The 12,270-nt window shown below is 42.3% G+C and overlaps 5 non-coding genes and 37 pseudogenes across 5 annotated transcripts; all 42 read right to left on the minus strand.

Annotated features, from left to right (window-relative positions):
• Nucleotides 1–35: 35 nt before the first annotated feature.
• Nucleotides 36–154, minus strand: LOC134941924 (5S ribosomal RNA; annotated as a pseudogene).
• A 108-nt stretch (nt 155–262) lies between these two features.
• LOC134957735 (5S ribosomal RNA) lies at nt 263–381 on the minus strand (annotated as a pseudogene).
• Nucleotides 382–488: 107 nt separating this feature from the next.
• LOC134951851 (5S ribosomal RNA) lies at nt 489–606 on the minus strand (annotated as a pseudogene).
• Nucleotides 607–713: 107 nt separating this feature from the next.
• LOC134943781 (5S ribosomal RNA) lies at nt 714–832 on the minus strand (annotated as a pseudogene).
• Nucleotides 833–939: 107 nt separating this feature from the next.
• On the minus strand, nt 940–1,058 carry LOC134942123 (5S ribosomal RNA; annotated as a pseudogene).
• A 107-nt stretch (nt 1,059–1,165) lies between these two features.
• On the minus strand, nt 1,166–1,284 carry LOC134941493 (5S ribosomal RNA; annotated as a pseudogene).
• A 107-nt stretch (nt 1,285–1,391) lies between these two features.
• LOC134940809 (5S ribosomal RNA) lies at nt 1,392–1,510 on the minus strand. The gene has a single exon (XR_010181411.1). It is a non-coding gene; the product is annotated as a 5S ribosomal RNA (ribosomal RNA).
• A 107-nt stretch (nt 1,511–1,617) lies between these two features.
• LOC134933538 (5S ribosomal RNA) lies at nt 1,618–1,736 on the minus strand. The gene has a single exon (XR_010179727.1). It is a non-coding gene; the product is annotated as a 5S ribosomal RNA (ribosomal RNA).
• A 107-nt stretch (nt 1,737–1,843) lies between these two features.
• LOC134947815 (5S ribosomal RNA) lies at nt 1,844–1,962 on the minus strand (annotated as a pseudogene).
• Nucleotides 1,963–2,068: 106 nt separating this feature from the next.
• Nucleotides 2,069–2,187, minus strand: LOC134946787 (5S ribosomal RNA; annotated as a pseudogene).
• Nucleotides 2,188–2,294: 107 nt separating this feature from the next.
• On the minus strand, nt 2,295–2,413 carry LOC134942046 (5S ribosomal RNA; annotated as a pseudogene).
• Nucleotides 2,414–2,521: 108 nt separating this feature from the next.
• LOC134941427 (5S ribosomal RNA) lies at nt 2,522–2,640 on the minus strand (annotated as a pseudogene).
• Nucleotides 2,641–2,747: 107 nt separating this feature from the next.
• Nucleotides 2,748–2,866, minus strand: LOC134957780 (5S ribosomal RNA; annotated as a pseudogene).
• Nucleotides 2,867–2,973: 107 nt separating this feature from the next.
• Nucleotides 2,974–3,092, minus strand: LOC134933357 (5S ribosomal RNA; annotated as a pseudogene).
• A 107-nt stretch (nt 3,093–3,199) lies between these two features.
• Nucleotides 3,200–3,318, minus strand: LOC134936965 (5S ribosomal RNA; annotated as a pseudogene).
• A 107-nt stretch (nt 3,319–3,425) lies between these two features.
• On the minus strand, nt 3,426–3,543 carry LOC134951862 (5S ribosomal RNA; annotated as a pseudogene).
• Nucleotides 3,544–3,650: 107 nt separating this feature from the next.
• LOC134948273 (5S ribosomal RNA) lies at nt 3,651–3,769 on the minus strand (annotated as a pseudogene).
• Nucleotides 3,770–3,876: 107 nt separating this feature from the next.
• LOC134946377 (5S ribosomal RNA) lies at nt 3,877–3,995 on the minus strand (annotated as a pseudogene).
• A 107-nt stretch (nt 3,996–4,102) lies between these two features.
• LOC134936383 (5S ribosomal RNA) lies at nt 4,103–4,221 on the minus strand (annotated as a pseudogene).
• A 107-nt stretch (nt 4,222–4,328) lies between these two features.
• On the minus strand, nt 4,329–4,447 carry LOC134954309 (5S ribosomal RNA; annotated as a pseudogene).
• Nucleotides 4,448–4,554: 107 nt separating this feature from the next.
• On the minus strand, nt 4,555–4,673 carry LOC134932941 (5S ribosomal RNA). The gene has a single exon (XR_010179538.1). It is a non-coding gene; the product is annotated as a 5S ribosomal RNA (ribosomal RNA).
• Nucleotides 4,674–4,780: 107 nt separating this feature from the next.
• Nucleotides 4,781–4,899, minus strand: LOC134954021 (5S ribosomal RNA; annotated as a pseudogene).
• A 333-nt stretch (nt 4,900–5,232) lies between these two features.
• Nucleotides 5,233–5,351, minus strand: LOC134943228 (5S ribosomal RNA; annotated as a pseudogene).
• A 107-nt stretch (nt 5,352–5,458) lies between these two features.
• LOC134941858 (5S ribosomal RNA) lies at nt 5,459–5,577 on the minus strand (annotated as a pseudogene).
• A 107-nt stretch (nt 5,578–5,684) lies between these two features.
• LOC134933364 (5S ribosomal RNA) lies at nt 5,685–5,803 on the minus strand (annotated as a pseudogene).
• Nucleotides 5,804–5,910: 107 nt separating this feature from the next.
• Nucleotides 5,911–6,028, minus strand: LOC134947452 (5S ribosomal RNA; annotated as a pseudogene).
• Nucleotides 6,029–6,136: 108 nt separating this feature from the next.
• LOC134934098 (5S ribosomal RNA) lies at nt 6,137–6,256 on the minus strand (annotated as a pseudogene).
• A 107-nt stretch (nt 6,257–6,363) lies between these two features.
• On the minus strand, nt 6,364–6,482 carry LOC134947669 (5S ribosomal RNA; annotated as a pseudogene).
• Nucleotides 6,483–6,589: 107 nt separating this feature from the next.
• LOC134952626 (5S ribosomal RNA) lies at nt 6,590–6,708 on the minus strand (annotated as a pseudogene).
• Nucleotides 6,709–6,815: 107 nt separating this feature from the next.
• LOC134948478 (5S ribosomal RNA) lies at nt 6,816–6,934 on the minus strand (annotated as a pseudogene).
• A 331-nt stretch (nt 6,935–7,265) lies between these two features.
• Nucleotides 7,266–7,384, minus strand: LOC134939312 (5S ribosomal RNA; annotated as a pseudogene).
• A 107-nt stretch (nt 7,385–7,491) lies between these two features.
• LOC134950889 (5S ribosomal RNA) lies at nt 7,492–7,610 on the minus strand (annotated as a pseudogene).
• A 107-nt stretch (nt 7,611–7,717) lies between these two features.
• Nucleotides 7,718–7,836, minus strand: LOC134951066 (5S ribosomal RNA; annotated as a pseudogene).
• Nucleotides 7,837–7,942: 106 nt separating this feature from the next.
• LOC134938980 (5S ribosomal RNA) lies at nt 7,943–8,061 on the minus strand (annotated as a pseudogene).
• Nucleotides 8,062–8,168: 107 nt separating this feature from the next.
• Nucleotides 8,169–8,287, minus strand: LOC134936460 (5S ribosomal RNA; annotated as a pseudogene).
• A 107-nt stretch (nt 8,288–8,394) lies between these two features.
• On the minus strand, nt 8,395–8,513 carry LOC134935442 (5S ribosomal RNA; annotated as a pseudogene).
• A 107-nt stretch (nt 8,514–8,620) lies between these two features.
• Nucleotides 8,621–8,739, minus strand: LOC134936075 (5S ribosomal RNA). Its single transcript, XR_010180450.1, has one exon. It is a non-coding gene; the product is annotated as a 5S ribosomal RNA (ribosomal RNA).
• A 107-nt stretch (nt 8,740–8,846) lies between these two features.
• Nucleotides 8,847–8,966, minus strand: LOC134934106 (5S ribosomal RNA; annotated as a pseudogene).
• Nucleotides 8,967–9,073: 107 nt separating this feature from the next.
• On the minus strand, nt 9,074–9,193 carry LOC134948991 (5S ribosomal RNA; annotated as a pseudogene).
• A 107-nt stretch (nt 9,194–9,300) lies between these two features.
• Nucleotides 9,301–9,419, minus strand: LOC134953811 (5S ribosomal RNA). Its single transcript, XR_010185797.1, has one exon. It is a non-coding gene; the product is annotated as a 5S ribosomal RNA (ribosomal RNA).
• Nucleotides 9,420–9,526: 107 nt separating this feature from the next.
• On the minus strand, nt 9,527–9,645 carry LOC134935969 (5S ribosomal RNA; annotated as a pseudogene).
• A 373-nt stretch (nt 9,646–10,018) lies between these two features.
• On the minus strand, nt 10,019–10,137 carry LOC134942167 (5S ribosomal RNA; annotated as a pseudogene).
• Nucleotides 10,138–12,270: the final 2,133 nt, after the last annotated feature.

Below are 12,270 nucleotides of genomic sequence, written 5' to 3' on the forward strand. Positions count from 1 at the left end.
AATGCATCAACAGAACGGTGTTGGCTGTATAAAAATACCTACAGCACCTTGTATTCCCAGGTGGTCTCCCATCCAAGTACTAACCAGGACCAACACTGCTTAGCTTCTAAGATCAGATGAGATTGGGCGTATCCAGTGTGGTGTGGCTGTAGATGAGCTTTGTTTTTTCTGTTGGAGCTTTTTTTACTTCTAAATACTGGTACATAAATGAATAAGTTTGAAAATGGAATGCATCAACAGAATGGTGTTCGCAGTATAAAAATACCTACAGCACCTTGTATTCCCAGGTGGTCTCCCATCCAAGTACGAACCAGGTCCAACACTGCTTAGCGTCCAGGATCAGATGAGATTGGGCGTATCCAGTGTGGTGTGGCTGTAGATGAGCTTTGATTTTTCTGTTGAAGCTTTTCTACTTCTAACTACTGGTACATAAATGAATAAGTTTGAAAATGGAATGCATCAACAGAACGGTGTTGGCAATATAAAAATACCTACAGCACCTTGTATTCCAAGGTGGTCTCCCATCCAAGTACTAACCAGGACTACACTGCTTAGTTTCCAAGATTAGATGAGTTTGTGAGCAACCAGTGTGGTGTGGCTGTAGATCAGCTTTGTGGTTTCTGTAAGAGCTTTTCTACTTCTAACTACTGGTACATAAATAAATAAGTTTGAAAATGGAATGCATCAATAGAACGGTGTTGGCAGTATAAAAATACCTACAGCACCTTGTATTCCCAGGCTGTCTCCCATCCAAGTACTAACCAGGCCCAACAGGCCTTAGCTTTCAAGATCAGATGAGATTGGGCGTATCCAGTGCGGTGTGGCTGTAGATGAGGATTGATTTTTCTGTTGGAGCTTTTCTACTTCTAACTACTGGTACATAAATGAATAAGGTTGAAAATGGAATGCATCAACAGAATGGTGTTGGCAGTATAAAAATACCTACAGCACCTTGTATTCCCAGGTGGTCTACCATCCAAGTACTAACCAGGCCCAACATTGCTTATCTTCCAAAACTAGACGAGATTGGGCATATCCACTGTGGTGTGGCTGTAGATGATCTTTGTGGTTTCTGTTAGAGATTGTCTACTTCTAACTACTGGTACATAATTGAAAAAGATTTACAATGGAATGCATCAACAGAACGATGTTGGCAGTTTAAAAATTTCTACAGCACCTTGTAATGCCAGGTGGTCTCCCATCCAAGTACTAACCAGGCCCAACACTGCTTAGCTTCCAAGATCAGATGAGATTGGGCATATCTAATGTGGTGTGACTGTAGATGAGCATTACAGTTTCTGTTAGAGCTTTTCTACGTCTAACTACTGGTACATAAATGAATAAGTTTGAAAATGGAATGCATCAACAGAGCGGTGTTGGCAGTATAAATATACCTACAGCACCTTGTATACCCAGGTGGTCTCCCACCTAAGTACTAACCAGGCCCAACACCGCTTAGCTTCCAAGATCAGATGAGATTGGGTGTATCCAGTGTGGTGTCGCTGTAGATGAGCTTTGTGGTTTATGCTAGAGCTTTTCTACTTCTAAATACTGGTACATAAATGAATACGTTTGAAAATGAAATGCATCAACAGAACGGTGTTGGCAGTATAAAAATACCTACAGCACCTTGTATTCCCAGGTGGTCTCCCATCCAAGTACTAACCAGGCCCAACACTGCTTAGTTTCCAAGATCAGATGAGATTGGGCGTATCCAGTGTGGTGTGGCTGTAGATAAGCTTTGTTTTTTCTGTTGGAGCATTTCTACTTCTAACTACTGGTACATAAATAAATAAGTTTGAAAATGTAATGCATCAACAGAACGGTGTTGGCATTATTAAAATACCTACAGCACCTTGTATTCCCAGGTGGTCTCCCATCCAAGTACTAACCAGGCCCAACACTACTTATTTTCCTAGATCAGATGAGATTGGGCGTATACAGTGTATTGTGGCTGTTAATGAGCTTTGTTTTTTCTGTTGGAGCTTTCTACTTCTTACTACTGGTACATAAATGAATACGTTTGAAAATGGAATACATCAACAGAACGGTGTTGGCTGTATAAAAGTACCTACAGCACCTTGTATTCCCAGGTGGTCTCTTATCCAAGTACTAACCAGGCCCAACACTGCCTAGCTTCCAAGATCAGATGAGATTCGGCATATCCAGTTTGGTGTGGCTGTAGATGAGCTTCGTGGTTTCTGTTGGAGCTTTTCTACTTCTAACTACTGGTACATAAATGAATAAGTTTGAAAATGGAATGCATCAACAGAACGGTGTTGGCAGTATAAAAATACCTACAGCACCTTGTATTCCCAGGTGGTCTCCCATCCAAGTACTAACCAGGACCAACACTGCTTAGCTTCTAAGATCAGATGAGATTGGGCGTATCCAGTGTGGTGTGGCTGTAGATGAGCTTTGTTTTTTCTGTTGGAGCTTTTTTTACTTCTAAATACTGGTACATAAATGAATACGTTTGAAAATGGAATGCATCATTAGAACGATATTGGTAGTATAAAAATACCTACAGCAGCTTGTATTCCCAGGTGGTTTCCCATCCAAGTACTAACCAGACCCAACACTGCTTAGCTTCCAAGATCAGATGAGATTGGGCGTATCCAGTGTGGTGTGGCTGTAGATGATCTTTGTGTTTTCTGTTGGAGCTTTTCTACTTCTAACTACTGGTACATAAATGAATAAATTTGAAAATGTAATGCATCAACAGACTGGTGTTCGCAGTATAAAAATACCTACAGCACCTTGTATTCCCAGGTGGTCTCCCATCCAAGTACGAACCAGGTCCAACACTGCTTAGCGTCCAGGATCAGATGAGATTGGGCGTATCCAGTGTGGTGTGGCTGTAGATGAGCTTTGGTTTTTCTGTTGGAGCTTTTCTACTTCTAACTACTGGTACATAAATGAATTTGGTTGAAAATGGAATGCATCAAAAGAATTGTGTTGGTAGTATGAAAATATCTACAACACCTTGTTTCCCCAGGTGATCTCCCATCCAAATACTAACCAAGCCCAACACTGTTTAGCTTCCAAGATCAGATGAGATTGGGCGTATCCAGTGTGGTGTGGCTGTAGATGAGCTTTGTGGTTTCTGTTAGAGCTTATCTACTTCTAACTACTTGTACATAAATGAATAAGTTTGAAAAGGGAATGCATCAACAGAACGGTATTGGCAGTATGAAAATATCTACAACACCTTGTTTCCCCAGGTGATCTCCCATCCAAATACTAACCAAGCCCAACACTGTTTAGCTTCCAATATCAGATGAGATTGGGCGTATCCAGTGTGGTGTGGCTGTAGATGAGCTTTGTTTTTTCTGTTAGAGCTTAACTACTTCTAACTACTGGTACATAAATGAATAAGTTTGAAAATGGAATGCATCAACAGAATGGTGTTGTCAATATAAAAATACCTACAGCACCTTGTATTCCAAGGTGGTCTCCCATCCAAGTACTAACCAGGACTACACTGCTTAGTTTCCAAGATTAGATGAGTTTGTGAGCAACCAGTGTGGTGTGGCTGTAGATCAGCTTTGTGGTTTCTGTAAGAGCTTTTCTACTTATAACTACTGGTACATAAATGAATAAGTTTGAAAATGGAATGCATCAATAGAACGGTGTTGGCAGTATAAAAATACCAACAACACCTTGTATTCCCAGATGGTTTCCCATCCAAGTACTAACCAGGCCCAACAGGCCTTAGCTTCCAAGATCAGATGAGATTGGGTGTATCCAGTGCGTTGTGGCTGTAGTTGAGGATTGATTTTTCTGTTGGAGCTTTTCTACTTCTACCTACTGGTACATAAATGAATAAGTTTGAAAATGGAATGCATCAACAGAACCGTGTTGGCAGTATAAAAATACATACAGCACCTTGTATTCCCAGGTGGTCTCCTATCCAAGTACTAACCAGGCCCAACATTGCTTATCTTCCAAAACTAGACGAGATTGGGCATATCCAGTGTGGTGTGGCTGTACATGATCTTTGTGGTTTCTGTTAGAGATTGTCTACTTCTCACTACTGGTACATAATTGAAAAAGATTTACAATGGAATGCATCAACAGAACGGTGTTGGCAGTATGAAAATACCTACAGCACCTTTTATTCTCAGGTGGCCTCCTATCCAAGGACTAACCAGGCCCAATACTGCTTAGCTTCCAAGATCAGATGAGATTGGGCGTATCCAGTGTGGTGTGGCTGTAGATGATCTTTGTGGTTTCTGTTAGAGCTTTTCTACTTCCTTCTACTGGTACATAAATGAATAAGTTTGAAAATGGAATGCATCAACTGAACGGTGTTGGCAGTATAAAAATATCTACAGTACCTTGTATTCCCAGGTGGTCTCCCATCCAAGTACTAACCAGGACCAACACTGCTTAGCTTCCAAAATCAGATGAGATTGGGCATATTCAGTGTGGTGTGGCTATAGATGAGCTTTGTTTTTTTCTGTTGGGCTTTTCTACTTCTAACTACTGGTACATAAATGAATAAGTTTGAAAATGGAATGCATCAACAGAACGGTGTTGGCAGTATAAAAATGCCTACAGCACCTTGTATTCCCAGGTGGTCTCCCATCCAAGTACTAACCAGGCCCAACACTGCTTAGCTTCCAAGATCAGATGAGATTGGGCGTATCCAGTGTGGTGTGGCTGTAAATGAGCTTTGTTTTTTCTGTTGGATCTGTTCTACCTCTAACTACTGGTACATAAATGAATAAGTTTGAAAATGGAATGCATCAACAGAACGGTGTTGGCAGTATAAAAATACCTACAGCACCTTGTATTCCCAGGTGGTCTCCCATCCAAGTACTAATCAGTCCCAACACTGCTTAGCTTCCAAGAGCAGATGAGATTGGGCGTATCCAGTGTGGTGTGGCTATAGATGAGCTTTGTTTTTTTCTGTTGGGCTTTTCTACTTCTAACTACTGGTACATAAATGAATAAATTTGAAAATGGAATGCATCAACAGAACGGTGTTGGCAGTATTAAAATACCAAAAGCACCTTGTATTCTCAGGTGGCCTCCTATCCAAGTACTAACCAGACCCAACACTGCTTAGCTTCCAAGATGAGATGAGATTGGGCGTATCCCGTGTGGTGTGGCTGTAGATGAGTTTTATGGTTTCTGTTAGAGCTTATCTACTTCTAACTACTTGTACATAAATGAATTTGTTTTAAAATGGAATGCATCAAAAGAATTGTGTTGGTAGTATGAAAATATCGACAGCACGTTGTTTCCCCAGGTGGTCTCCCATCCAAGCACTAACCAGGCCCAACACTGCTTAGCTTCCAAGATTAGATGAGATTGGGAGCATACAGTGTGGTGTGGCTGTAGATGAGCTTTGTGGTTTCTGTAAGAGCTTTTCTGCTTCTAACTACTGGTACATAAATGAATAAGTTTGAAAATGGAATGCATCAATAGAATGGTGTTGGCAGTATAAAAATACCTAAAGCACTTTGTATTCCCAGGTGGTCTTCTATCCAAGTACTTACCATGCCCAACACTGCTTAGCTTCCAAGATCAGATGAGATTGGGCGTATCCTGTGTGGTGTGGCTGTAGATGAGCTTTGTGGTTTCTGTTAGAGCTTATCTACTTCTAACTACTTGTACATAAATGAATAAGTTTGAAAAGGGAATGCATCAACAGAACGGTGTTGGCAGTATGAAAATATCTACAACACCTTGTTTCCCCAGGTGATCTCCCATCCAAATACTAACCAAGCCCAACACTGTTTAGCTTCCAAGATCAGATGAGATTGGGCGTATCCAGTGTGGTGTGGCTGTAGATGAGCTTTGTGGTTTCTGTTAGAGCTTATCTACTTCTAACTACTTGTACATAAATTAATAAGTTTGAAAAGGGAATGCATCAACAGAACGGTGTTGGCAGTATGAAAATATCTACAACACCTTGTTTCCCCAGGTGATCCCCATCCAAATACTAACCAAGCCCAACACTGTTTAGCTTCCAATATCAGATGAGATTGGGCGTATCCAGTGTGGTGTGGCTGTAGATAAGCTTTGTTTTTTTCTGTTGGAGCTTTTCTACTTCTAACTACTGGTACATAAATAAATAAGTTTGAAAATGTAATGCATCAACAGAACGGTGTTGGCAGTATTAAAATACCTACAGCACCTTGTATACCCAGGTGGTCTCCCACCTAAGTACTAACCAGGCCAAAACACTGCTTAGCTTCCAAGATCAGATGAGATTGGGTGTATCCAGTGTGGTGTTGCTGTAGATGAGCTTTGTGGTTTATGCTAGAGCTTTTCTACTTCTAACTACTGGTACATAAATGTATAAGTTTGAAAATGGAATGCATCAACAGAACGGTGTTGGCAGTATAAAAATACCCACAGCACCTTGTATTGCCAGGTGGTCTCCCATCCAAATACTAACCATGACCAACACTTCTTAGCTTCCAAGATCAGATGAGAATGGGCATATCTAGTGTGGTGTGGCTGTAGATGAGGGTTATGGTTTCTGTTAGAGCTTTTCTACTTCAAACTACTGGTATATAAATGAATAAGTTTAAAAATGGAATGCATCAACAGAACGGTGTTGGCAGTATTAAAATACCAAAATCACCTTGTATTCTCAGGTGGCCTCCTATCCAAGTACTAACCAGACCCAACACTGCTTAGCTTCCAAGATCAGATGAGATTGGGCATATCCAGTGTCGTGTGGCTGTAGATGAGCTTTGTGGTTTCTGTTAGAGCTTATCTACTTCTAACTACTTGTACATAAATTAATAAGTTTGAAAATGGAATGCATCAACAGAACGGTGTTGGCAGTATGAAAATATCTACACCACCTTGTTTCCCCAGGTGATCTCCCATCCAAATACTAACCAAGCCCAACACTGTTTAGTTTCCAATATCAGATGAGATTGGGCGTATCCAGTGTGGTGTGGCTGTAGATGAGCTTTGTGGTTTCTGTTAGAGCTTATCTACTTCTAACTACTGGTACATAAATGAATAAGTTTGAAAATGGAATGCATCAACAGAATGGTGTTGCAATATAAAAATACCTACAGTACCTTGTATTCCAAGGTGGTTTCAAATCCAAGTACTAACCAGGACTACACTGCTTAGTTTCCAAGATTAGATGAGTTTGTAAGCAACCAGTGTGGTGTGGCTGTAGATCAGCTTTGTGGTTTCTGTAAGAGCTTTTCTACTTATAACTACTGGTACATAAATGAATAAGTTTGAAAATGGAATGCATCAATAGAACGGTGTTGGCAGTATAAAAATACCTACAACACCTTGTATTCCCAGGTGGTCTCCCATCCAAGTACTAACCAGGCCCAACAGGCCTTAGCTTCCAAGATCAGATGAGATTGGGCATATCCAGTGCGGTGTGGCTCTAGATGAGGATTGATTTTTCTGTTGGAGCTTTTCTACTTCTACCTACTGGTACATAAATGAATAAGTTTGAAAATGGATTGCATTAACAGAACGGTGTTGGCAGTATAAAAATACCTACAGCACCTTGTATTCCCAGGTGGTCTCCCATCCAAGAACTAACCAGGCCCAACATTGCTTATCTTCCAAAACTAGATGAGATTGGGCATATCCAGTGTGGTGTGGCTGTACAGGATCTTTGTGGTTTCTGTTAGAGATTGTCTACTTCTCACTACTGGTACATAATTGAAAAAGATTTGCAATGGAATGCATCAACAGAACGGTGTTGGCAGTTTAAAAACATCTACAGCACCTTGTAATGCCAGGTGGACTTCCATCCAAGTACTAACCAGGCCCAACACTGCTTAGCTTCCAAGATCAGATGATATTGGGCATATCTAGTGTGGTGTGACTGTAGATGAGCATTACAGTTTCTGTTAAAGCTTTTCTACTTCAAACTACTGGTACATAAATGAATAAGTTGAAAATGGAATGCATCAACAGAACGGTGTTGGCAGCATAAAAATACCAAAAGCACTTTGTATTCCCAGGTGGTCTCCTATCCAAGTACTTACCATGCCCAACACTGCTTAGCTTCCAAGATCAGATGAGATTGGGCATATCCAGTGTGGTGTGGCTGTAGATGATCTTTGTGGTTTCTGTAAGAGTTTTTCTACTTCTAACTACTGGTACATAAAAGAATAAGTTTGAAAATGGAATGCATCAATAGAATGGTGTTGGCAGTATAAAAATACCTAAAGCACTTTGTATTCCCAGGTGGTCTCCTATCCAAGTACTTACCATGCCCAACACTGCTTAGCTTCCAAGATCAGATGAGATTGCGCGTATCCAGTGTGGTGTGGCTGTAGATGAGCTTTGTGGTTTCTGTTAGAGCTTATCTACTTCTAACTACTTGTACATAAATGAATAAGTTTGAAAAGGGAATGCATCAACAGAACGGTGTTGGCAGTATGAAAAAATCTACGACACCTTGTTTCCCCAGGTGATCTCCCATCCAAATACTAACCAAGCCCAACACTGTTTAGCTTCCAAGATCAGATGAGATTGGGCGTATCCAGTGTGGTGTGGCTGTAGATGAGCTTTGTGGTTTCTGTTAGAGCTTATCTACTACTAACTACTGGTACATAAATGAATAAGTTTGAAAATGGAATGCATCAACAGAACGGTGTTGGCAGTATAAAAATACCTACAGCACCTTATATTCCCAGGTGGTCTCCCATCCAAGTACTAACCAGGCCCAACACTGCTTAGTTTCCAAGATCAGATGAGATTGGGCGTATCCAGTGTGGTGTGGCTGTAGATAAGCTTTGTTTTTTCTGTTGGAGCTTTTCTACTTCTAACTACTGGTACATAAATAAATAAGTTTGAAAATGTAATGCATCAACAGAACGGTGTTGGCATTATTAAAATACCTACAGCACCTTGTATACCCAGGTGGTCTCCCACCTAAGTACTAACCAGGCCAAAACACTGCTTAGCTTCCAAGATCAGATGAGATTGGGTGTATCCAGTGTGGTGTTGCTGTAGATGAGCTTTGTGGTTTATGCTAGAGCTTTTCTACTTCTAACTACTGGTACATAAATGAATAAGTTTGAAAATGGAATGCATCAACAGAATGGTGTTGGCAGTATAAAAATACCTACAGCACCTTGTATTCCCCGGTTGGTCTCCCATCCAAGTACTAACCAGGCCCAACACTGCTTAGCTTCCAAGATCAGATGAGATTGGGCGTATCCAGTGTGGTGTGGCTGTAAATGAGCTTTGTTTTTTCTGTTGGATCTGTTCTACCTCTAACTACTGGTACATAAATGAATAAGTTTAAAAATGGAATGCATCAACAGAACGGTGTTGGCAGTATAAAAATACCTACAGCACCTTGTATTCCCAGGTGGTCTCCCATCCAAGTACTAACCAGGCCCAACACTGCTTAGCTTCCAAGAGCAGATGAGATTGGGCGTATCCAGTGTGGTGTGGCTGTAGATAAGCTTTGTTTTTTCTGTTGGAGCTTTTCTTCTTCTAACTATTGGTACATAAATAAATAAGTTTGAAAATGTAATGCATCAACAGAACGGTGTTGGCATTATTAAAATACCTACAGCACCTTGTATTCCCAGGTGGTCTCCCATCCAAGTACTAACCAGCCCTAACTCTGCTTATTTTCCAAGATCAGATGAGATTGGGCGAATACAGTGTAATGTGGCTGTAGATGAGCTTTGTTTTTTCTGTTGGAGCTTTTCTACTTCTTACTACTCGTACATAAATGAATACGTTTGAAAATGGAATACATCAACAGAACGGTGTTGGCTGTATAAAAATACCTACAGCACCTAGTTTTCCCAGGTTGTCTCCTATCCAAGTACTAACCAGTATAAAAATCCCAGGTGGTCTCCCATCCAAGTACTAACCAGGACTACACTGCCTAGCTTCCAAGATCAGATGAGATTGGGCATATCCAGTTTGGTGTGGCTGTAGATGAGCTTTGTGGTTTCTGTTGGAGCTTTTCTACTTCTAACTACTGGTACATAAATGAATAAGTTTGAAAATGGAATGCATCAACAGAACGGTGTTGGCAGTATAAAAATACCTACAGCACCTTGTATTCCCAGGTGGTCTCCCATCCAAGTACTAACCAGGACCAACACTGCTTAGCTTCTAAGATCAGATGAGATTGGGCGTATCCAGTGTGGTGTGGCTGTAGATGAGCTTTGTTTTTTCTGTTGGATCTTATTTTACTTCTAAATACTGGTACATAAATAAATACGTTTGAAAATGGAATGCATCATTAGAACGATATTGGTAGTATAAAAATACCTACAGCAGTGTCAGAGTCGGTTTAGTTTGTGTCCCCGGAGGGGGCGCTAGTGGGTCAGTGGAGGTAGGTGGAATGAAGTGAGGAGGCAGTATTGGGTTTCTGCGCATGTGCACAATGTAGATTTATTAATAACAGAAAGTCCAGATAATAATGCAGCAGAAAGTAAAACAAACGAATGCAATGGAAATTACAATGGTAACGGCAATGGTAATGGCAATGATATAATGTGGTTTGAAACTGAAAGTCTATGGCAGAGTTTGTAATGCAGAAATGGAACCAGAGTAATTAAAACGTGGAGCCAGCAGAGGTGGAATAATGGTAGCAAACCTGGTAGAAATGCAGGAGACTAGATGGTAATGTTCACTGTGCTGTTGGAAGTGCACAATCAGCATGCAGGCTGAATCACAGGTGAGATGACGGAATGCACCTGGAGAGGGAGTCTCTACTGCTGTAGGCTGGAGCACACTGCAGGTGTAGAAGGTGTGAAGCCAGAAAGGTATTGCTGGTGCTGGTACTTGTAGTTCCACGGAAGTAACAGGTACAGAAGATTATCCAGGAACACGGAGGATCAGGAGAATATCCAGGAACACGGAGGAACAGGAGTACAGGTCCAGACACACGGGTTGCAGGAGTGACACAAAGTTCAGGACAACCTCTGACTCACCCTGCAGCTCCTGATATACCCCCTGACCGGCAGGTATTGGCTGGAGTGAGACGAGGAGGTGCGGCCAAGCTCCGTATTGGCTGCCGCAGTTACACTGGGGAAAACTGTCATGGCGGCGCCCATGACGCGGCACGGCTGGGACGCGGCGCGCCCACACGCCCGTTGACTCCAGGGGCGCTTCCAGGCCTGAGATGGTATCCACGAGCAGGGCGACAGGTGACAGCAACATGCAGTGACCCCGGACGGAGTCCGCTCCGGCGGACAGACATAACAGCGGTAAGTCGATTCCTGACAGTACCCCCTCCCTTATGGGTGGGCACCGAACACCCACGTGGCTTGGAAGGATGAGACCTGTGGAAAACACGGACCAACCTGGGAGCGTGGACATCAGCAGAGTTCACCCAACTCCTCTCCTCAGGACCATAGCCGGACCAGTCGATGAGATATTGCAGACGACCATACCGGTGACGGGAGTCCAGGATCTTCTCTATCTCGAACTCTATGCCCCGCTGAGTTGGAATGCTGGGGCCAGCTGGAAGAGCGCTTTGGAAGCGATTTAGGACTAATGGTCTGAGGAGAGAGACATGGAAAGCATTAGGAATACGCAATGAAGAGGGTAACTTGAGCTTGTAAGCCACAGGATTTAGAACTCTTTCAATGGAGAAAGGACCAATGAAGCGTGGTGCAAACTTCATCGAAGGCACTTTAAGACGAAGATTCCGGGTTGACAGCCAGACTTTATCCCCAGGTTTCAAGCTGGGAACTGCACGTCTCTTGCGGTCGGCAAAGAATTTGTACCGGGCAGAAGCCTTTTTGAGTGAAGTATGAATCTTCCTCCAGATTGTTGAGAACTGACTGAGGACAGTAGAGGCAGCAGGAACATCGATGCTAGGAAGGTCTTGAAAATCAGGAACTCGTGGATGCTGCCCATAAACAGCGAAGAACGGAGTAGTTTCAGTAGCTGTGTGGTAGCGGAAATTGTGAGCGAATTCAGCACACGGGAGCAAATCTACCCAGTCATCTTGGGAAGATGATATGTACAGTCTCAGGAAAGTTTCCAACTCCTGGTTTACCCTCTCTGTCTGCCCATTCGTCTGAGGATGATACGCTGACGAGAACTTGAGATGGACCTGCATGGCAGAACAGAGAGCTCTCCAAAACCTTGCCACAAACTGAACTCCACGGTCAGATATTATTTCAGTGGGTAGTCCATGTAAACGGAAAATCTCCCGTAGGAAGATTTGAGCCAGTTTTGGAGCGGAAGGAAGTCCTTGGAGTGGAACAAAATGAGCCATTTTGGTAAATCTGTCGACCACTACCCAGATGGTATTGAATCCTTGGGAGGAGGGAAGGTCAG

This window comes from Pseudophryne corroboree, chromosome 1, assembly GCF_028390025.1.
Source record: "Pseudophryne corroboree isolate aPseCor3 chromosome 1, aPseCor3.hap2, whole genome shotgun sequence".
Taxonomy (NCBI): domain Eukaryota; kingdom Metazoa; phylum Chordata; class Amphibia; order Anura; family Myobatrachidae; genus Pseudophryne; species Pseudophryne corroboree.